General features: G+C 36.2%; 1 long non-coding RNA gene across 4 annotated transcripts in view; it reads left to right on the top strand.

Moving 5' to 3' along the window:
* The first annotated feature begins 5,079 nt into the window (after window positions 1-5,079).
* Window positions 5,080-24,124, top strand: part of LOC115304915 — a 216,649-nt gene continuing 197,604 nt past the window's right edge. For all 4 annotated transcript variants that reach the window (XR_003914667.1, XR_003914668.1, XR_003914665.1 and 1 more), the window contains exon 1: window positions 5,080-5,125. This is a non-coding gene — a long non-coding RNA (uncharacterized LOC115304915). The remainder of the gene's footprint in view (window positions 5,126-24,124) is intronic.

Below are 24,124 nucleotides of genomic sequence, written 5' to 3'. Positions count from 1 at the left end.
GGACATCCAGATGGCCTACAGGCACATGAAACGATGCTCAACATCACTCATCATCAGGGAAACACAAATCAAAACCACACTGAGATACCACCTCACACCAGTCAGAGTGGCTAAAATGAACAAATCAAGAGACTATAGATGCTGGCGAGGGTGTGGAGAGACGGGCACCCTCCTACACTGTTGGTGGGAATGTAAACTGATGCAGCCGCTCTGGAAAGCAGTGTGGAGTTCCTCAAAAAACTATCCATAAGAACTCCCTTATGACCCAGCAATAGCACTCCTAGGGATTTACCCAAGAGATATAGAAATGCTGATGCATAGGAGCACATGTACCCCAATGTTCATCGCAGCACTGTCAACAATAGCCAAAACATGGAAAAAGCCTAAATGTCCATCACCTGATGAGTGGATCAGGAAGATGTGGTATATATATATATATATATATACAGTGGAGTACTACATGGCAATGAGAAAGAATGAAATATGGCCATTTGTAGGAAAGTGGATGGACCTTGAGGGTGTCATGCTAAGTGAAATAAGTCAGGCAGAGAAGGACAGATACCATATGTTTGCACTCATAGGTCTCACAGGAAAACAGGAGAAACCTAATGGAGGACCAGGGAGAGGGGAAGAGGGAAAGAGAGTTGGGGAGAGAGAGGGATGCAAAACTTGAGAGACTATTGAATGCTGAAAATGAACTGAGGGTTGAAGAGAAGGGGGAGGGGGGAAAAGAGGTGGTGGTGATGGAGGAGGGCACTTGTGGGAAAGAGCACTGGGTGTTGTATGGAAACCAATTTGACAATAAACTATTAAAAAAAAGAATCAGGAAAGAATTAGTATGCTACTGAAGATAGATCAACAAAAGTTACATGAGCTGAAACACAGACTACAAAAGAAAGAAAATACAGAAAATTACGTATGCACACATTTCATTAAAAGTTATGAAAACCAAACACTAATAGAAATCTTGAAAACGACCAGAGTAAAAGGACACATCGCTTTCAAAGGAACAACACTTAGACTGGTATCTGACTATCCAACCGGAAGAATGAAAACCAGAAGACAATGAAATGCTGTCTTTAACACACTAAAAGCAAATGACCCCGAGCTTCTAATCCTGTACCCAATAAAAGTATCCTTTAAAAGTGAAGGCTAAACAAAATAAAAATATTTTTATAACCAATTTTGGCCAAATTGAAAAATGAAAAAAAAAAAAACCCTTCTCTGCATACATTTAAGATTCTCTCTCTGCCCTTTCCCTGCTCATGGCCTGCCTCTCTCTCTCAAAAAAAAAAAAATATAATAATAATTTTTGAAAATGCTAAATCAGCTCTTTATGCAATATGTAAATCCACATATACTTTTACATTTTACAAACAGATAAAGTATAATCCAGGAAAAAATGGAAAAGATCAATATCTGACTAAGTATAGATAAATATTGACTGCGAAAGCAGTAACAACCACTTGTGGGTTTTAAAACTGTGGTGATGGAGAATGCATCAAGATCGTGACGTTACAGTTCAGAAGAAGGTCTGACAAAGGAATAGTTTGAGGAGGATTTTTATGTTACAGAACAGTTTTCTCTCCTAAGTGGGTGACAGTTGCTTGACTCTATGCTTGTGATAAAACCTACGGATTTGTATACCAAAAACAAAAACAATTAAAAACAAAATTAAGAGGATGCCTACATGAGGATTTTTCAGGTAAAATCTGGTTAAGAAAAACTTTAGGTGTTAAAATAAATGACAATTATAATAAAATGTTGGAAAGGACAATGCAGTTAAGTTGTGAGGTTATCACATTGCCTTAAAAATGATAAAAATACCAATTTATATTAAGTTGTATTAAATGAAGGATCATATTGTAATTTCTAGGGTGTGGTGCAAAGGAATGGTAAAAATAATTTAAAATCAGTAAGTTAATAGAGGGGAAATAGAATCATAGCAATAAATTAATGCAAAAGGAAGGCAAAGAGAAAGGAAAGTGAAACCCATTAGATGAGTAAAAAGCAAATAGGTAGAAATAACTGCAAAACACAGAAATAACATTTTATGGAAAAGGGACAATTTGTGCAATGAACAAAGGTTATTAGAATGCATTTCCTGAATGTTGTTTATAAAGGAAACACCACAAATGTAAGAGCAAGGATGGAAAAATATGCACCCTGCAAATAATAAAGATGGCTTGTGTCACAGTTGTAATAACAGACACAATAGACTTAAATGTAAGAAGCATTACTAGAGGTAAAAGGCAATATTTTTAATAAAATTGTATCAACATACCAAGATGTACAATTCTGAATTTTATATACCGAATAACTAATTTTGATATATAACAGGATAACCCAAAGAAGAAATACTCCAAACCACACCACCAGTGGGAAGCAGTAACATACTTTTCAGAATACATTGATAAAACAAGATGACAAAAATTAATAGTGATATATGAGATCTGAAAACTCGGTGAACAACTTTGACCTAACTGACATGTGTACCGGATTGATTGTTGTCAACCGGGCACCATTTCCAACAATCACATTTTCCGGAATACAATTCCCTGTAGAGTCCCAGACTATTATTTTCTAAGCACAGGGACTCTGGAGATTTGGAAGTCAGAAGTGAAGCAAGCCAGACTTCAGAAGATCTTGGCAGTCACGTGCAGCAGGTGCTCAGACTTTTACATTAGTTCAACTTTACTATTGTAACATATCATAGACTTTTCTGATAATAGATTATTCTTTCCTGCTGTAGGGCATTGGAATGAGACTTTACCACTGTTTTTCCTATACTCAGCCACCTACTCCAATATTTGTGTAAATCTTTTCCCCTTATTAATTTCCCCCTCCCCATTATAAGTTTTAGTAGACACTTGGTGACCTTCCAGATCCCCTTTACTTGTCAGTCATTGCTCTCATCCCCATCTTCTGTGACCATTGGCAACTAATGGTGCATGGGAATAAAGATTATGCACACTGTGAGGTTGCTTCATTTCTTCTAAGTAAATCCATAGTAAGAAAATAATGAGCTCAGGGCTTTAAACTCCTAACTCAAGAGCCGGGTAAAGAAACAGAAAGTTTCTGTTATCATTCTAAAAGAATTATTTATCCCCTGTAACTTCAAGGAAAATATTCCTAAAAACCAACCCCAAATTAGATTTTGCCAGTGGCTGAATTTCAGCACATACGAAATTCACAGTATTCACAGCCTTGTGGTCTCTCTTCAAATAGTTACAGCAGTGATCAGAAAATGTGATCAGAACATATCGGGAGATTCTGTGAAACTCCCCAGATCTGCCCATCTTTCGTTATCAGTAGTGATGGCCCATTTTCACTCTCTGTGAAACAAACAGAAAAATCTAATCCTCAAACTCTCCCTCACTCGCCAATATACAATCAAGTGCTTCTAGACTTATAAACAGATTTAATCCCAGAAGACCTTAGGGGTATGGATACCAAGTTTGAGCTGGAAAGATAGTACAGGCTCACTCAAAGAATTGTATGATTTTTCCAATTAAGATTTACAGATCTTAGGAATGTATATGAGAATGGATTCTCAGGGTGGAAGGACTATAAGGTTGGGACAAGACGAATGTGCTGTGATGAATGCCCTAAATAGATAGTCTAGATTCAATTTGTTAGCTAGAACATTTGATAGTGGTTCTAGCATTTGGCTTAATTGTTGAATGAACTCAACAGTGGCCTGCATTAAATAAAACTGTAATGGCAGAACATTATCCATAAACTATAAGTGAAAGTATCTGAAGGTTTAGATAGGAACGAAGAGATGAGTTTATCATAAGCAGTCTACCCCTTTCTCTAACCATTTTCCCTGGAAACATTTATGGGATACCTCTTGAATCAAGGCTTTTAAAAATAAATTGGTGAAGAGAGTGCTAGTTTTTAAAAATCTCTCTAGTGGGTGTTTTTCACAAGCTAGAAGTTATAATGGGAGAAGCTGCCATCAAAATGGGTTCTCCTGAATTCAGTGGCAATGACAGGATCCCAGAGGGACAGACTTAAAATGACAGCATTTAATCAACAAAGATAAAATGAGCATTATTATTGTAATGAGAATAAAGCCTGAAAGAATTATCAAAATAAATTCATTCTTGGAAATCTTTGGCAATAAAAATGATTATTCCAGTAGCTCCCACCCGCCATTTACAGGGGATATGTTTCAAAACCCCCAGTGGACACCTGAAACTGTGAATAGTGCTTAACCCTATATGTACTGTTTTTTCTCCTATACATGTGTATATATATGATAAAGTTTAATTTATAAATTAGACACAGTAAGAGATTAAAAATAATAACAACAATATAAGACAATTATAATAGTATACTTTAATATTGTCCCTCCCTCCCTCTCTCTCTTTCTCTCTCTCTCTGAAGGTCTGTCTCTCTCAAGATACCTTATTGTACCATGCTTACCATCTTCTTGTGATGAAGTGAGATGATAAAATGGTTATGCCTATGTGACAAGATGAAGTAGGTGAATATAGGTTTAGGATACTTATAGACCTTCTGGCAGTATACCAGAAGGAGGATTATCTGCTTCCAGGCCATGGTTGATTAGGAATAAGGAAAACCATGGAGAGCAAAACAGCCAATGAGGGGGTCTACCGTACTAATGCCATACATAATTTGTATAAGCAAAAATCTCGCTTCAGTGAACTCAGATCTGACACGAATCATCACAATTTAGAGTCATGGTCCTTTCCCTAATTCCCAGGCTTTAGTCCCAGAATCCCATGAATGAAAGGAAGCCTAAATGAAGACTGAGGTTCCCTTGAAGAACCTTAAAACAGTGCCTAAATTTGATACTATCAATCTTTCTGGTAGACTTGCCCCAAAGGAAGTCATAGCTATTCACCCACATGAATAAGTGTTAAAGAAGAATGTGAGGCTTAGGGGGATTATTGGACACTAACTCTGAACTAATGCTAAATTCTCAGGAATGAAAAAGCATTGTGATCTACCATTAAGAGTGGGGACTTTTAGATTTAGGTAATAACAGAGTTTTGACTTTGATTATCTCACAACAGGCCTGGTGAATATGGGAACAAATCCCGTGATTATTTACCTGCTTGTGAAATGCAGTTGGAGTAGACATACTTAGCAGCTGGTAAGATTTTCATGTTGATTCCCTCACATATGAAATGAAAATTGTTATGTTAGGAAAGGCTAAGTTTAAACACCAGCAACTGACCCTATCTACCAGAATAGCAAATCAAAAACAGTGTCACATTCTTAGAAGGGTTGCAAATATGCAGCTACTATTGCAGATGCAGTTTCTTTTGGCAAGCAAAAACACATGGATGCAAGATATACAGGTATCTATCTGTCAGTTTTTTCCTATACATTTATTTTATGAACAGTGTGTTTTTACCTGAAAATATAGCAATATATGTTTACAGGTTTAAATTACCAACACTCTGGGACTCCACAATAATTTAATCTGTAAAAGAACAAGAAATGAATCTGGTCTACTACATTGATGTTATCATGATGATTGTTGATTTAATGATGATATCTGTTGATCAAAAGCTAGGAACTATCCTGGACACTTTGGTTAAAAATACTCGTTCCAAAGGATGAGATAAAATACAAAATTTTAGAGTTCTGTCACCTTGGTGAGATTTCTGGAGGTCCAGTGGTCTAGGGTATGTTAAGACCTCTTCAAAAGAAAAGACAAATTAGTACATCTATACACCTGGCGTATTTTATTACTAAGTAAGGAGCACAATCCTAGTGACACTCTGAATTTTTGATGGTTTATATATCTTTGGGGGGGGGTTTCTAATCCATATACTGATTATTTTCTAAAATTGCCAGTGTTTAGTGGACCTCTGATCAAATGAAGGTCTGAAATAGTTGTGAGCTACTACAAAAGCAACCCTGTCAATTAGGCCCTGAGACTAAGTATACCAGTAGAGTGATGTGTTTAGGAGCCTGGAGTAGAGTCCTACAGGTAAATCACATCAAAGCCTTAGGACTTCAGGTAAAAACGAAAACAAAAACTATCCTGTGCTTTTCACAAAACTATTTGAAAACCAGCTTCTGGGCTTAGTGAAAACTGAATGCTTATCCCTGAGCTATGTAGATGCCATGCAATGAGTTGAGCATCATGGACTGAGTTGCCTAAACCATTATTTTGACATGCCAGCAGCACTCCACTATCAAATGAACCTGTTATACAAGTTTGTGTTTGAGCAGATCCTAAAGGCCCAAGTAGGTAGCATGAATAAGTGGCTCACATTCCCAAGAAATTCAGTCTGGTTTATAGATAGTGCTGAACAATATGCTAGCACTTCCAAAACTGTGGACAATTGTAGCTCATCTATACCGTTTAATAGGATGACCCTAAAGGAAGAGAAGGAGAAGGGGGAAAAAAAAGTATTCCTAGAGAGAAGAAAATTGAAAGCAATTGAATAATTAACCTGTTTCTTGGGTGATTGGTTGGTTGGTTTTTCTTTGAAAAGGATAGTTGACTAGAGGTGCATCTAATTTGTAATTAGATATTTATTCATTTAACCTGTAACTTTTTAAAATCAAGTGAGAATTTAGTAGACATCCTATCTGTTTCACTTCCGGGAACAACCTGATCAACTAGCCAATGCCATAGGTCTGTGCAAGTAGTGGTAAAAGGTATATCTTCTGGACCCTCCCAGAGTAGATGAATAGGTCTTAAAAGAAAAATCCACTCTAATATTCCAATCTCCTCAAGCCTTTGAATCCCCTCCTCTGTGTTAAGCCAATGTAGGTTCAGAATCTCTATTTTACTCACTGTGAGCTACTTTTTGGTCATCAGCAAAACAAAGTTATAGAGCCCTTTCTAACTCTCAGAGTGGTAACATTGAAGATAGCATCTCTGCTCAGCGAGCCAATGTGAATAAATGCAGCCAGATCCAAAATTGCATTCATTCCACCATTGTCCCATACTCTCCTTATCCATTGCTACATATATTTCCTGTATTTCTGTGTAAATTAGAAAATGTAAGTAGTTCTTTTGGAGTGTGCTGTACCATCTAATGAGTCACACTGTGTACAGATCACCTTTAGGAATCTCTTAGAACTTGTCTTGTGAGGCAACTGCTTCAGGGAAACTTATAGTTTCCTCAGGCAAAAGACAGTTAATCTCTTCAATCACAGGTAGAGAGGCCACTTCTGCTCAGAGTGGAGAAGCCTGTTCCACTGTTCCATTAGAATTTGGGGTTCAATGTCTTCAGCTTCATCTGGGTCTTTCCACACATTCTTATTCCCGTTCACAGAATCTCACTCTTTCCCAGTGATTGCCTTCAGACACCCTGTGAGGCTGATAGTTCAACTTGACTAACTCAGCCAGTCACAGCATAAGACTGCATTATGTCCTCAGCAACCTCATCCCTGAGGCTACAGAAGATAAGGATCTGCTCCAGGCCTGTGAGAAGCCTTTGGGTAATATATGGGGAGCTTGAGCTGGGAATTTGAATTCCTGAATTCATCTTTTTCTCATTCCAGCAACATCAGTAGCAACCAGTCAACCTCCTTATATTCATTAGATTTCCAAAAATGTCTGAGAACATCACATATACAAGCCCACAGCTCCTTGCTTCTTGTAAGTGGCTGATTAGGAGTGTCCAGTGGAGGTATCTTCTTTCCGTCTTAAGTCAGATCATACCATGGACCATCAGAGCTCTCTTCACCACTGGAAATAGACTCATTAGCATTTCTAAATCTAGCCAGAGTAGGGAGCCAATTCCAGGAATCCCAGAAACAATTCAGAAAACTAATCCTTAAAATTCTGTTCCTCTAGAACTATTCTCACTACCAAAATCGGTATCCATCAGGGTTCTCCAGAGAAACAGAACCAATAGGATGTACAATATGAAAGATATTTATTAAAAGGTATTGGCTCACACAGTTGTGGAAGCTGAGAAGTCCAAACCCGGGAGAACTGATGATACATAGTTTCAGTCCAAATTCAACCGAGAAGACAGCAGAAGATGCATTTCCCAGCTCAAAGAGGCAGAGAGTGAGAGAATTATTTCTTACTCAGACTTTTATTCTACTGAGGCCTTCAAAGATTTGGATGAGGCCACCCACATTAGGGAGGGCCATCTGCTCTATTCATTCAGTCAATTTAAATATTAATCTCCTCCAGAAACACCTTCACAAACATACTTAGAAATAATGTTTAGCCAAATTTGGGGACACCCTGTCAGGCTGACATATAAAATCCAATTCCCTTAGATTCTTTATTCTTTTTTTTAACCATCTTCTACAATAATTCAGGGATTTCTGCTTTGTTGAGAATTGGTCATTGTTTCGTGCAGGCTTCCAAGAACCACCCTAGCAGCAAAGTTACTTCATTGTCTAGTGATCTTGTGGGATGGTAAATCATGTGTCTTGAGGAAACACCCCTAAGTCAACAAATTCTTCTTTATCCAGCCTAAAACTCCAGCCCCCTTGATGAAGCACCCTAAAATACAATTCTAGGAATATCCCCAAGTTCTGCTGGTATGTGCTGTCTAATTCTCATATTTCTTTATTTATGTGTACTCTTTACAGACCCAGAAAGGGGTTCGGGGTGATTTATACTGGGATTTGACCCCAGGTATCAGCCTAACCTCTAGGATTGAAGGTAGAGCAGTTCCTGAAGGGACATTAGTTGCTTTATGGGAAAGAGACCTCTGTAGTACTTTCCAGAAGAGTGTAAGTGCTAACTATTACTAGAGAAGGGCCTGCGTCTGCCCTTCCAGTTCAGGTGATAAGGGCTTTTTACATCCGCTACTGGGGCTCTCTGGCTCTCACACTCAGCCATTAACAGCTGCTTGTTAACAGCCCCTAGTCTCTCATTATCCTTCTGCAGGGAGTCAACAGAACTTGGCAGGAACCAGGCAGCTCTGCTGTATCTGTAGGCTTTGTTTGAAATGCCTGGATCATGAAGCCTGCAACATCTCTGCTCCACTGGGACACTTTCCCAGGTCACTACTGGTGAAACCTTTGACAAGCCACTGCTTTCTCCTACTTATATCCATGCCACATCCCATCTTTGAGGCAGTCTTACTACCTATTTTCTCAGACCGTTGGTACCCCTTATGTTACTCCAGATCCTCTGAGAAGAAGATTTCAAAGCGAAATTAAACATGCAAGTATTTTATTAGGGAAAATGCCTTTGCAAGAGAAATTGGGAAGGTGCTGGAAAAATCTGGGAAATTGTTAGACCAAAATGTAATCCTGACCCCTTGTAAACGAGAGAGGGACATGAGTTTCAATGGAAGTGATCTAGACTGCAGGAGGTCTCAGGAAAAAGAGACGGACAAAGATGTAGTGGGGTCTCCAAGCTAAAGTTGGCTGTTTGAGGAGTCCGGTGTTCACCTCAGTGTCCTTTTGTTACTCAGTAATTGACCAGAAATAGCCAATGGTAGATATGGCCCTACTGCAGATGGTAATGGGCCACATTTAAAATATGTCATTGCAAAAATATATATATATATGGCACTGCAGTATGGTGAGAGTAAGGATGATTTTATTAATAAATGATACTGGATTATTTAGACCTCTAAATGAGAAAAATAATTTTACTATCCACTGCACACAAAATTTTCAGTTCCAGACATATCATGCATCTAAATGTGAAAGATCAGGACACCTGGGTGACTCATTAAGTTAAGCGTTCAACTCTTAATTTCAGTTCAGGTCATTGTCTTGCAGTTTATGAGTTCAAGCTCCACATCAGGCTCTGCACTGACAGTGTAGAAGGCTCTGCACTGACAGTGTGGGATTCTCTGTCTCCCTTTCTCTCTGCCCATTCCCTGTACTCATGTGCGCTCGCTCTCTCTCTCACTCATGCTATCTCTCAAATATAAATAAACTTAAAAAAATAAATAAATTTCAAAAATGTGAAAGATAAAATAGGAAAGTGCCTAAAGGAAATTATTGACCAGAAGTAAGAAACATTAAGGAATATTTGATGAAGTCCCAATAGTTTATTTTTGCTTTTATTCTTCTTAGGAGACATATCTAGAAAGAAGTAGCTATGGCCCACCTCATAAAGGTTACTGCCTGTGTTCTCCTCCAGGATTTTTATTATTTCAGGTCTCACATGTAGGTCTTTAATCCATTTTGAATTTATTTTGAGGTATGGTGTAGGAAAGTGGTCCAGTTTCATTCTCTTGCATGTTGCTGTCCAGTTTCCCAATACTATTTGTTGAAGAGACTGTTTTTTCCCATTGGATATTCATTCATGCTTTGTGGAAGAGTAATTGACCATATAGTTGTGGTTTTATTTCTGGGTTTTTATTCTATTCCATTGATCTGTGTGTCTGTTTTTGTGTCAGTACAGTACTGTTTTGATCACTACAACTTTGGGGGACCTGGGTGGCTCAGTCAACTGAGTGTTTGGCTTTGGCTCAGGTCATGATCTCACAGTTTGTGGGTTCAAGCCCCACATCAGGCTCTGTCCTGACAGCTAGCTCAGAGCCTAGAGCCTGTCTTCGGATTCTGTGTCTCCCTCTCTCTCTGACACTCCCCTGCTCGTGCTGTCTCTCTCTCTCTCTCTCTCTCTCTCAAAAATACATATACACTTAAAAAATTTTTTTGATCACTACAACTTTGTAATATAACTAGAAGTTCAGAATTATGATGCCTCCAGCTTTGCTTTTCTTTTTCAAGGCTTCTTAAGCTCTTGGGGTTTTTTTTGTGGTTCCATGCACATTTGTGTGTATACACACACACACACACACACATACACACATATACATGTATACATATCATTAAGCCTGTATCATATATATACATGTATATGTGTGTATATAAATAAACTTTTAAAAATATATAAATAAAAATTTAAAAATATATAAATATATATATATATATAAATATATAAATAGGCTTTATGCAGATGTGACTGATAATTTCCCAAAGAATGATATTGATGCTATTATCAGAGGAATAAAATTTTACTCTGTGCAGACAAAACCAGCTGTACTCAAGTGGGACATGTAACTTTTTTATTTTATTTTATTCTATTCTATTTTATTTTATTTTATAAGTGTCTGTAGTTAATGGGTTTATATGAAGGATAAGTAACCAAATCAAACCAAGCAATACTGATAAATTCCCAATCAAAGAGCATGCCAATCATTAGGGGTGAGGTTGGGATAAGGAACCGTGGATGATTTTCTGGAAGGACATAAAACTTCTGGATTTTGAGAAATACCCGTTAGTAGTATAGATAAATTGGGAGATGTCCCAAACAAGGAACAAACAAGAAATTGGCTTCTTTTATATGTGGCTACTGTGAGTATCAGTTTTTTTCAGAGAGCAATTTGGCCACATATAGTCCTCTGGGTGCTTGTGTTTGCCTACCTCTTCACCCTGTAACTCAGTTCTGCTCGAGATAATGTCTCGAGCAGAATATGTCATGGCTTTACTCAACTCCTTGCACTGTCCTTTACATAACATGTAACGCTTATGTTCTCAGTTTACATTTTTGAACATGTCTTGATTGCTTGCCTAAATACATGCTGGATTTGTTTGGATATTTTTTTTTCTGTAAAGGAATATCTTCTCATCCAGTCAGCACATCAGGTAGAGAATAGTTAACTACAGCTCTAGCTCCTGTTCTTAAAAAAAAAAAAAAAAAGTTAAGCCCTAAAGTAACTAGAAGTATATCTGATGTGGCAAATAGGAATGAACTTTGTATGTTATCAGTTGGAAACAGTTGCAGAATAATTCCGAAAACAAACATTCCTGTAGTGGAAAATGCCTAATGGATATTTAATGGCTGTGACAGAAGTGGGGAGAGATTCAGTAATGATAAAAGTTTAGGAGCATCTATTAAACAGAGACTCTCCATATCTTTCTGAAGGGCTTTCGTCTTAGGTCTAACATCTTGACCAGCAGGGGCCCCTCAAAGTTAGACCTACCACATAGGGAGCAAAGCCTGCCTTGCTTGTCCTAGTGCAGGGCAGGGATGGGGGTGACAGGTGCCTGCCCCACAGTCAGACAGTGCCCAGTGGAAAGGAGGGGGGGTGTATTCTCACACCTAATTCAGCTCAATTAATCAGGAATTAGAAAAGGACTATGATTAGGAGACAGCAAGGGATGGATAGATGGAGCACAGAGGAGTTTTAGGCAACGAAACTACTACTCTGTATGACACTATAATGGTGGATGCCTATCATTAATAATTTGCCAAACCCATATAATATACAAGAATGAACCTTAATGTAAACTCTGCACTTAGGTTGATGATGTGTGTCAAGGCAGATTCTACAGCTATATATAACAAACGTACCACCCTGGTTGCAGATATTGATAATGAGGAGTAGGTGTATTTGGGGACTCTGTGCTTTCTACTCAGTTTTGCTGTGAACCTAAAACAGTTGTTAAAAAGTCTATCAAAAAGAAGGCCATGAAGATTTTGTTAAAAATACTTGTTTATTTATTTTGACAGAGAGAGAGAGACAGGGAGAGAGCAGAGATAGGGAGAGAGAGAATCCCAAGCAGGCTCTGAGCTGTCAACACAGAGCCCAATACAGGGCTTGATCCCATGAGCCATGAGATCATGACCTGAGCTGAAATCAGAAGTCAGTCGGTTGAGCCACTCAGGCACTCCTATGAGAATTTAATAATACATATTCTTGCTAACTGATACTGCATGTCATCTACTATTACTCGTGAAGATGAGGAATCACAGTGGAATATTTCCTTACTAGATGGGGACTATCTTTTAACATGCATGGAAGTTATTGTTGTGTTGTGTTGTGTTTTGTTTTATATATAATTCTTATTGTTTTCTATAATATGGTCATTACTTTCTTTCCCAGACCTTCTATTAAATTCATACTGTTTAATACTTTTAAGTAGTAAGAACCCCGTAGATCCCAGGCAAAACTTTACTTACTTTATCATATCATCTCCAAATCTGTACCACTTTGCTGGTTTGGTTTTGTTATTGTTTTCATTTTTAAGAACCTTGATTCCCATTTGTCCTTTAATGTTGTTTAGAGGGAAGATATAATTTATGTGATATATAAAACAATTTTAATTATCTAGGAGGAAAGTGATACTTATAATTCAAAAAAACAACTATCAGATTAAAGAAACATTTATTTCTTAAATGACAAAGCTTGTGAGCAAAATCTGAAAGAGGGAATTACCCAGACGTTTCAGAGATTTTGACTGAATTTTATCACATTCAGAGGCTTAAAAATCTTATGACTTATCTTTAAAAAGGGAGAAATTTTATCCAAAGGAATAAAATCTGAGTAATTACTTAAAGTCCTTCATGTCTAAGTTGAGTATGTGTATCTCCATCTGTTCTCTGGTGATATTGATGACAGGACAAGAAAAAAAACAATATATTAATGTGAGGAGGAGATTCAGCAAAGACATAAGGAAAAACATTTTGATAAGATAATATTTTTTAAATGTCAAATTCCACTATTGGCCAAATCTCTTAGATATCCCTTGTAGCTCTAAAGGATAATGAGATCAGTCAAAAAGTTTGATCCACCTAGAGTACCATATTGTTGAAAAAAATCCTGTTTAGTTTATGCTTTGCCTAAAATTATAAGACTTTTACTCTAGACATTGAAAAAGAGTACCCGCACTTTTTAAAGAATCATATTCCCTCCTTTAAGAAAATAAAAAGCCTACTTTTTCAGGTTTTATTTGATTAATGAGGCATTTTTTTAAATAATTACAGATGACTAGTGAAAATAAAGCTATGAATTTGATTTATAATAAATACATTTAAATAAACATTTGTTCTCTATATATGCATAAGATAAAGCTGGAGAAATTTTAATATTAACTCTGCTTTTTGTGAATACTAAATATTGGTATTAATAATGATGTTAGAGTAACATGTTATTAGCAGGCTTATAGGGGTTTATAAACTAGTGTTGTTAGCAATTTTTAAGTCTTGAATTCTTGCTCAATTTATATTTTAGTTTTGTTAATCAATGAATCAATTTATTAGGAACCTTGCTTTGTTTTCATTGACATAGAGTAAGAAATCTGACATTAATCATCTACAATGCATAAATACTGTTTATCATGTAGAATTCTAAATCATTGTGAGAAAAGGGCTAATTAAAATATTTTTCATCTATCATTTGAATAAAATTTCCTCTATTAATCTCCCATCAAATATGTATCCTTTTAAAATTCAACCTCCTTAAATATTTTGAAAAATTTATACCAATAGCATGCAGTTTTAATTACAATTTATAGGCTTGAGTTTAAATTGCATTTTAGACTAATTTGGTTTGTTCTTAAAGTTAATTAACTAATTGGGAGAATGTTTCTTGGTTGCAATTGAGATAATAGAGCAGATGTGGAAATTTATTGGCATCTCTTGGAAGCCTCCCAAACTAAGACATTTTCTCTTCGTTATGCTTAACTAACCTTTAAAACCATGTGCTACTTCAGGGTGAGAGATGTCACTGATGTTTACAGTGGACCCTGTGCAGTAGTTAGGGTAGAAAATTCTGAGTTTATCCCCTTCAAACTTTTATGTTTGAGATAAAGCTAATAGTTCTTTCTACATAAATTTTGTGTTTGGATGTTAGCATTATACAAGTAAAGTATATGACAGTCATATTCTCAGATTAATGGTGTGAGTTAATTATTTCATTGCTTGGATTTACTATCTTGTTCAATCATTTGATCTGATTTCTTTCAAGTAATACAGACCTATGAAACAAGGTTTCTGACTCAAAGCAATGAGTTCAACTCTTGAGGATGGTAACATTCATGCACTTGACACCTTGTCTACACAGAATTCAGACTTTGTCACTCTTTTTGTTTCCTCTCATACTATCTCAGAGAGGTATAGGAGAACAAATCTACTACAAACGTTCCTCATTCTTGAGAACGTAATAAGTAAGTGTTTATTATATATTGGCTTTATTAGAATTATTGCACAGAGTGCTTTGTAGGAATCATGTTATTTAGACCTGATAAAAACACAACCTACTATTTAGTACTAGCTTCCTTTTTACAGTTGAAGATATTGGAACATAAAAGGATAGATAATTTTTCTGAGATCCATAGGGAGTAAATTTACAAACCAAGATTCATATCTAAGTTGCCCGAATTCAGAGTCCCAAGAGTTTAAAAAAATATTTGCCTAGGTATTATGCATAATAGTTCATATTCTGCTGCTTTTTCTTAAAATGATATAAACATACCATTTATAAGATAGTCATGAGAATAATCTTAACAGATATTAATAGTTTACCTGGTTTATATATCTTAACTGATTATATAAATTTTCTCATTATTCAACATTATTAAATTATATGTGTATGTGTGTATATAATATGTATACACATACATGCATTATATTATGCATGTATGTATATATATGTATATATAGTTTGATTAGGCTGATATATGTTCTTAAAATTCTCAGTAGGATTGTTAACAAAGGTATGACTATTTCTATTGATTCTATTATATCTTATATATTTATCAACTAAAAAGACAAAGAACAGTCAAGTGGTTTATATAGTTGGTGGAAAGTAACAATTATGCCATCTGCTAAAGACTAAATTATGTCCCCTCAAATCACTAGTGTGAGTGATGTAATTCGATATTTTAGTAGTGACTCTCATATAGGTCAACTGCTATCCAAGAACAAGTGTGGCTTTAACATAGGAAGAGCCATATAAATTTCCCAGATTCTTGAAGCCTAAAGACTTATGTCACATTTTTGTTAGACACTAACAGTACATTCCTAACGCTGCCAAGACCATTGACAAATTGTTTGAATCATTGTTGATAAAAAGTCCAGATATTATTTATGAATAAAATGTTAGTATTAGTGATTATAACCCTTCTAAAGAACACTTAACCTTTCACCATACTACTATTAAAGAAAAAAGGATAATGATCATTATCTTGCAGCGGACCATGTTACAACAGATTTATACATAGGCACTTGCTATGGCTCAGAGAAAACTGTATGATATTTAGAATACATAGATATTTTGGAATGCTACAGAGTAATGGAATACTATGTTTGAGCTGCAATTTAAAGGAGAATACATTAGTTATTGAGTACCTAAGAATGCTCTGAAGATGAAAATCCCATTCATCCCACAGCCGTAACATACAAACTGGTTTCCTAACAGCACTGAACTTTATCAGTATATATATTTTAAATTTAGACACAAAAGAATTATTTTCTTGCTGTAAACTGAAGTATCTTGTAAAGTCAGTATTCCAAGTTTTGCTGTAAATCACTGAACTAAAGCATTTAGTTTCTGCCTATAAAATCAGCACCACGGACAGCACAACCCTCTGGAGGACTTAATTGTAAAGATGACTAAAAGCCACAGAATACTCTAAAACTTAGGTAATTTAAGTGTCAAGTCACCATTGTAACAAATTCATTAAAGCTGATAGAGACTAGATACACAAAAATAAGCCAGCTAATTGTGGTCATTCAAATGAGTTTTACATTTTTCAGATACAATGCAAGCTCTCACTCATGTCTCAGATTCTGTTATTTTCCTGCCATATCAGTATGTGTAGGTCAGTGCTTTAAAGGCCACTAGTGCTATAGCATGAGTTTCAAAGAGTAGATTGTAGTTAACCTTTGGTTTTGTGTTTGTAACACAAATAAGCTTAACAGTGGTTTGTTAGTGTGCTTTGATACTCCTGTACTCTTGTTTCATTGACATACACAAGGCTGACATCCAGAGACACTCTTCTTGGGCATCCATGTGTATCAGCTTTGGTACTCTCACTGTCAGCTTGATCGGCCCACTAAATGACTGTGCATTGATCCAGAAGCAACTATTCTTCATTCTCTGCAACTCGCAAGATTTATGCATACTGTCCTGGATGACAGCTATTTTTTTAAGCAATGATTATTCTTAAATTTAAATGTCTTTCCACTTTCTTCCCAATCAGCTAGCATTTTCTCTTTTTATCCCCACCTTCTTGCAAAGGATTTAATTCCAATTACACACATGCAAAAATATTACATTTATTATTTTTATAACCATTGGGTGAGGTTTACTTTCCTAGAGAATTGTTGTGTGTGTGTGTGTGTGTGTGTGTGTGTGTGTGTGTGAGAGAGAGAGAGAGAGAGAGAGAGAGAGATCAACTTATGAAACAAGCAGGTGGATATAATGACAAAGACTTGACTCAATATCATGAATTCTATATAAACTGACTATTGTACAGTCTGTCCCAACATACTTTTACTTATCTTCAATATTGTAAAGAAGATTTTGGCACAATATGTTCATTTTACTCATGCTTAGCATTTTATGATTAATTCTCTTTTGCTGTTTATCTCCCCCAATCCTGTTTAGTACATCCTTTGACATTAAATTCATTTGCAAGCTGCCAAACTAGTTTGCACATGTTTGCGAATCATGTTTGTTCGAAATGAATCATTTCGTAACCAATTACAAAATATTCTCTAAGGTTTTTTCCCTTATTAAATAATGAGTCATTATAATTGTGTAGAGATTCAGGCCCAATATTCTTCTTCTGGGTCTTAAAAGAGAAAAATTTCACAGTCTCACTCTAAATTTTTTGGAAGTGTAATCCAGATTCAGAGGACAGCATATCCCTCTGACACTTGACTCCAGAAGCTGATAAAAAGCACCAAAATATACCAAAGTTTCTTCTTCCTGATTTTATATTTTATTGTAAAGTAGATTTATAGAAGCAGGTTTTTCAGCAGCAGTGTGGTATATTTTTGAAAGAGCATGATTTGCATCTCATAGGCCGAGAGAGGTTAATTTTTAAACACTTCAATTTTCTTATATTTGTGTGAGATAATAGTATCTAACTCATGTTCTTTAAAGAATCAAGTGAGGTAGTACTATAAAGTGTGTAATCACCATATAAGATACATAGTCATTGCTGAGTAACTGGTAATGAGAACAAGCATAAGAACCAGAATCAGAATTATACTCAGATTATCCAGCAGGAGCTCTGTACTTTGTTCTAAGTACACTTTGCTGAATCTGGTGAAACCCCCTCTCTTGACATTAAGTGTACATTTAAGAGAAGCCAAACTTGATCATTGTAAGATGGAATAAGTGACCAAGACATAAAAAACATCTAAACTCTCTGGTATCTTGAATTACATTTGGGTCTGTCATGTAACAGATAATTTATCCTTTGGAGTGAGAAATAACAGTTTAAAAGTAACTTACCAAAGAATTCCATGAGACAAAGGCATAGAAAAGTACATTTAACATGTTATTTCTTATGAATTTGGTACCCAAATACTAACTATATGATCTAAGTACATGAGATAATTATTCAGCAACTTTAGGGCTCTGACCTAAGAGTTCAGCCTCACTTCCCATGAGAGCTGCTTATAAGACTCTATTAGAATGCAAGTTTGATATAATTTAGCCTCTAAGCACATATGTGAGCCAAAGGGTACATTTTATAGACTCATTATTACAAGCTTGGGGGGAAGCATAGAATTATCATCTGAGAATTTGGTTTGGTATTGTTTAATTATCAGTGAGCAATGACAGCATGTTCATTCATTTTCAGGAGGAAAAGATATCACGGAAACTTAGTTGTTGTTCACCTGGAAAAACAGTACATTCCACTGAGTCCTTTAGCTCCATCAATCCTAGAGAAAATGTAATAGACTTGGAAAGCTTATTATTTTAAAAGAAGATGTGTTCAATTAGGTCTCATTGCTAATAAGGTCATAAAGAAGAAAAATATATAAGGGGAATGAAATGAGCATCTTTCAGGGATTGGAAACTGAAAAAGACTACTATTGAGCCCCTCAAGGCAATTTTATTAAAGGCCGAGATGGAGGTTCATTGAACCCCTTTTGTACCAACTATTGCCAGGTATTCTTATTCCCTGTCCTACCCCAACAACCACTCACAGAAACACAAAGACATAAACGCCATGTCTTCTAAAGACTTCTCGTCTTTAGAAGTAGGTCATGACTGGGGCCCCTGGGTGGCTCAGTCAGTTAAGCGTCCAGCTTCAGCTCAGGTCATGATCTCACAGTTCGGTGGTTTGAGCCCCACGTTGGACTCTGTGCTGACAGCTAGCTCAGAGCCTGTAGCCTGCTTCAGATTCTGTGTCTCCCTGTATCTCTGACCCTCCCCTGTTCACTCTCTCTCTCTCTGTCTCTCAAAAGTAAATGAAACACATAAAAAATTTAGAAGTAGGTCATGATAAATGAGGGCTTCCAGATAGTTCTATTAGGTTGTAAAGGGTAAGTGTTATTACACATGGACCTAGGTATTCACTTACATTATAGAGGCTTTTATGCTCATGGACATACCCTATACCAGTTTTGTGTTCTGAGTGATAATCCCATTTTTAGGATTATCCTATTCATGATGGGCTAATTCACTGTGCATCTAGGAGTTCCATGCTCATTTTCAGATGTTCATAATAGGCATAAAATGTAAAATTTATCTTCACCTAGCAACAGATGTTTGCATGAAATGGTATTAGTAGTGAGACAGTTCATGATATTTGTCCTGCAAAATATTCTTCCAGAATACTCTAAATTTTGCCAGGAGGAGAAGTAAAAATACTGGGACTTACAGTTAAAAATTATTCAGGGGAATCATTTAGTATAAAAGATGCCAAGCATCTCTTAAGGGACTGAGTATCTAAAGGAAGAAGATACTAAAATAGTTTTACTGTATCTTAATTCTGATTCTGTATTTGAAATAATACCATTACTTAAAAATATAGGATGGAATTTTAAAAAAAGAAAAACATAAAATTACTGATCCAGAAGCTTAATAAGCTTCAAGCTCTTCAAACCTGAAGAAAATTGCCACAAGACACATCAAAATAAAATTACAACCAGTGATGAAATTGACAAAAACACAAATAAACAAATAAAACAAAAACAACAAACAAAAACCTTAAAAGCAGCAAGAGAAAATGAACACATTATATAATAAAGAATGAAGAAAAAGATGACAGCAGATTTCTTCTTGGGAACAATGCACATAGGAAAAGAGTAGAACAACATTGGTAAACTACTAAAAGAAATAATCAGTCTAGAATTCTATATCTTGCTAAAAGATTTTTCAAAAATGAAACTGAAACGTAAAGTTCCTCAGACACAGAAAAACTGAAACATTCAATAACCAGCAGAACTGGATTATAAGGAAAATTAAAGGAGTTTATTTAGGCTAGAAAAAAAGTGATACCAAAAGGAAACATAAAACTGCATAAAGAACTAGAAATGGTAACTTCAAAGATGAATATGAAGAGTTGCCTTTCTTGTTAGGTGAAGGCTATCACAAGAAAATTTATGGCATAAAGCAGAAAGACCAATGTACTATGGGGCTTTAAAATATGTGTAAGTAAAATGCAGTACAAAATACGTGGTTGAAATATTTTTATACTAGATGTGAAGAGATATAATAGATAGATAGATAGAGTTTTGTGAGTTAAAAATGGATACTATATACCCTATAGTAACTACTAATATGCTACAAAAAAAAGAGTTGTGGGGATAGCTGGGTGGCTCAGTTAGTTAAGTGTCCGACTTTGGCTCAGGTCATGATCTCACAGCTTGTGGGTTCAAGCCCCATGTCAGGCTCTACAGACCACTCAGAGCCAGGAGCATGCTTCAGATTCTGTGTCCCTGTCTCTCTCTGCCCATTCCCTGCTCACTCTCTGTCTCTCTCTCTCTCTATATATCAAAGATAAATAAACATAAAGATTTTTTAAAAAAGACTTGTAGCTAATAAGAGACAAAAGAGATAAAAGGGATTACAGATACTCAAATGATATGGAAGAAAGCACAAAAGGGAAGAAAGGAACAAAGGAGAGGTGGGGCAAATAAAAATCAAAGAGATGGGAGTTTAACTAGTTCAATAATCCTATTAAACTTAAACAGTTTCAGGGCTCCTGGGTGGCTCAGATCAGTTAAGCATCTGACTCTTGACTTTTGCTTGGGTCATGGTCTCACGGTTGGTGAGTCTGACCCCCACACCAGGCTCTGTGATGACAGCAAGAGCCTGCTTGGGATTCTCTGTCTGTCTCTCTCTATCCCACCCTCCTCTCTCTCTCTCAAACATAAACCTTTAAAAAATGTACATAGTCTAAATATACCAAATAAAGTTAGACAGTGAAAGACTGGATTAAAAAGAATAAGCCTTACCCAACTATATTCTCCCTATAAGAAATGTACTTATTTTATTTTATTTTATTTATGTTTCTATTTATTTTTGAGAGAGACACAAAGTGGGAAGGGGGCGCCAGAACGAGAAGGTATTAAGAGAGGATATTAAGGGTAATATAATCAGGTATTAAGAGAGAATCTTAAGGAGACTGCATGTTCAGTGTAGAGTTCAACTCAGGGCTCCCAACCACATCCCTAGGATCATGACCTGACGTGAAATCAAGAGTCACATGCTTAACTGACTGAGCCACCTCAGAAATTCACTTTATAAAGACAGAAATATATTAAAGTATAAGTACTAAGCTAACACTTCAAAAGAAAGTAGAAGTGACTACATTAGTACAAGTTTTCAGAGCAATGAATATTAATAGGAAAAAATAATCTGATAATGAAAGAAACATCAATTTCGAACAGTAAATAATAATCTTAAACTTGCATGAAGTCAATAATAAAGCAAATCCCAGGCAAAAAAAAAAAAATGTAGAACACCAAAGAGAAATAAATTTGCATCCCTCTTTTGATAATTTATGGAATATGCAGATAGTAAATCAGTAAGGATATACACTTGAACAATAGTGTCAGTGAACTTAATCTGACAGTTGTAGAAGACTCAAACTAACAATATCACAATATGTATTTTCTTCAAGGACACAATAAGAATTTATAGTGATCAACCATTTTTTGGACTGTAAACAAATCTCAACTTTAAGAGGACTCATGTCACAAAACATATGTTCTCTGACCACAGTGCAAATAAATTAGAAATAACTTTATTTTTCTAATTTTTTTTGAGAGAGAGAGAGAGACAGCATGAGCAGGGGAGGGTCAGAGAGAGAAGGAGTCACAGGATCTGAAGACAGACTCCAGGCTCTGAGCTAGCAGTCAGTGCAGAGTCTGATATGGGGCTCGAACCCATGAACTGTGAGATCATGACCTGAGGCGAACTTGGACGCTTAACCAACTGAGCCACCCAGGCACCCATAGAAATAACTTTAGAAAGATATTTGGAAAATCTCTCAAATAACACAATAACTAAATAACATGCTTTCTTTTTAGTTTCTTACATATTGTATTTTATATATTTTTAAGTTGTTTTTTTTTTTAAATTACAGTTAGTTAACATACAGTGTAGTCTTGGCTTCAGGAGTAGAACCCAGTGATTCATCTCTTCCATATGAGTGTTGGGGCCAAGTAGGCCAAAAAACCTCCCGCATAGCGACCTTTGATGGCTAGGCCTCCGGGGCGCAGGTGAACTATTTGGGAAGTTGTGGAACAAGTCGAAAGACTGTGAAACAACATTTGGCCTCCTGGCCCGCACATGTGGCTTCTGTTCATCCTGTCTATGGTTTTCTCGTTGCTTTGCAAAGAGGCATATACTTTTAGGCTTTGAATCAACTTGGGTCAATCAGTAACTCCAGCCTTCCCTTACTTTGTTTTTGTCTCTAGCTCATTGTCTGCTTTTGGGAGTAAACACAATCCTCTGTCAAAAATTTACTTCTTGAAGGATAAGCGTCTTGCCCCTGAATAACTGCTGAAGGGCCTTAAGAAATGTAAATCTCCTCAAGGAAAATTCTTTAGGCTCATCTTATGCTTAAAAACAGACTTTTGTTAGGGAATCCCTCCCTTGTAATGACTTATTTGTTCCTGTTATTTACTACTGTCATGTTAAGAATCACCCTTTCTGGAGTATATCTTTACTTCAAGTACCTTGAACTATCTAATCATTAAAGAAGAAATGTAACCACCCATGGTATATAAGACACTGACTATCTTAGTAAAACGTGGCTTTACCACCATTCATGCTGTCTTCTTTCTTATAGATATTGTGCCTACACCAACCCCCTACTCACGGACCTTTCGACTGGGGTGCGTGGGCTGGTCCCCTGCATATGACACCCATTGGTGATCTTGAAAAGTGCCCTCTTTAATGCCCATCACCCATTTAACCTATCTCCTCACATACTCATCCCCTCCAGCAGTCCTCAGTTTGCTCTATGTATTTAAGAGTCTCTTATGGTGCCTCCATCTCTCCCTTAATCTTATTTTTCTTTCCCTTGCCCTACATTAATCTGTTTTCTCAAATTCTACATATAAGTGAAATCATATCTGCCTTTCTCTGACTGACTTACTTTGCTTAGCATAATACCTTCTACCTCCATCTATTGTTGGAAATGGCAAGATTTCATTCTTTATCATCACAGAGTAGTATTCCATTGTATATATATGTATGCTACATTCTCTTTATTCATTCATCAGTCAGTGGACATGTGAGCTTTTTCCATAATTTGGCTATTGTTGATAGCACTGCTGTAAACATTGGGGTGCATGTGCCCCTGAGAATCAGCATTTTTTATCCTTTGGGATAAATACCTAATAGTGCAATTGCTGGGTTGTAGGGTAGTTCTATTTTTAACTATTGAGGAACCTCCATCCTGTTTTCCAGAGTAGCTGCACCAGTTTGCATTACACTGGCAGTGCAGAAGATTTTTCCTTTCTCCCTATCTTCACCAACATCTGTTGTTTTTCCTGAGTTGTTTTAGTCATTCTGACCAGTGTGATGTGGTATCTCACTGGGGTTTTCACTGATATTTCCCTGATGATGAGCATCTTTTCATATGTCTATTAACCATCTGGATGTCTTCTTTGGAAAAATGTCTATTCCTGTCTCCCGCCCATTTCTTCACTGGATATTTGATTTTGGGGTGCTGAGTTTTGGGACCTCATCAAGATTAAAAGATCTATACAGCAAAGGAAATAATCAACAAGACTAAAAGCTGATGGAATGGCAGAAGATATTTGCAAATGACATATCAGATAAAGACTTAGAATCCAAAATCTATAGAGAACTTACCAAAGTCAACACCAAAATCACATACTTCTAAATAATTCCTAGATCAAAGATGAAATTTAGAAGAAAATTAGAAATTATTTCAAAATGAATGAAAACAAAACATAAAATTTCTGTAGCTA

Source organism: Suricata suricatta, chromosome 10 (assembly GCF_006229205.1).
Source record: "Suricata suricatta isolate VVHF042 chromosome 10, meerkat_22Aug2017_6uvM2_HiC, whole genome shotgun sequence".
Lineage (NCBI taxonomy): Eukaryota > Metazoa > Chordata > Mammalia > Carnivora > Herpestidae > Suricata > Suricata suricatta.
This window is presented reverse-complemented; position numbering and strand designations above follow the sequence as displayed.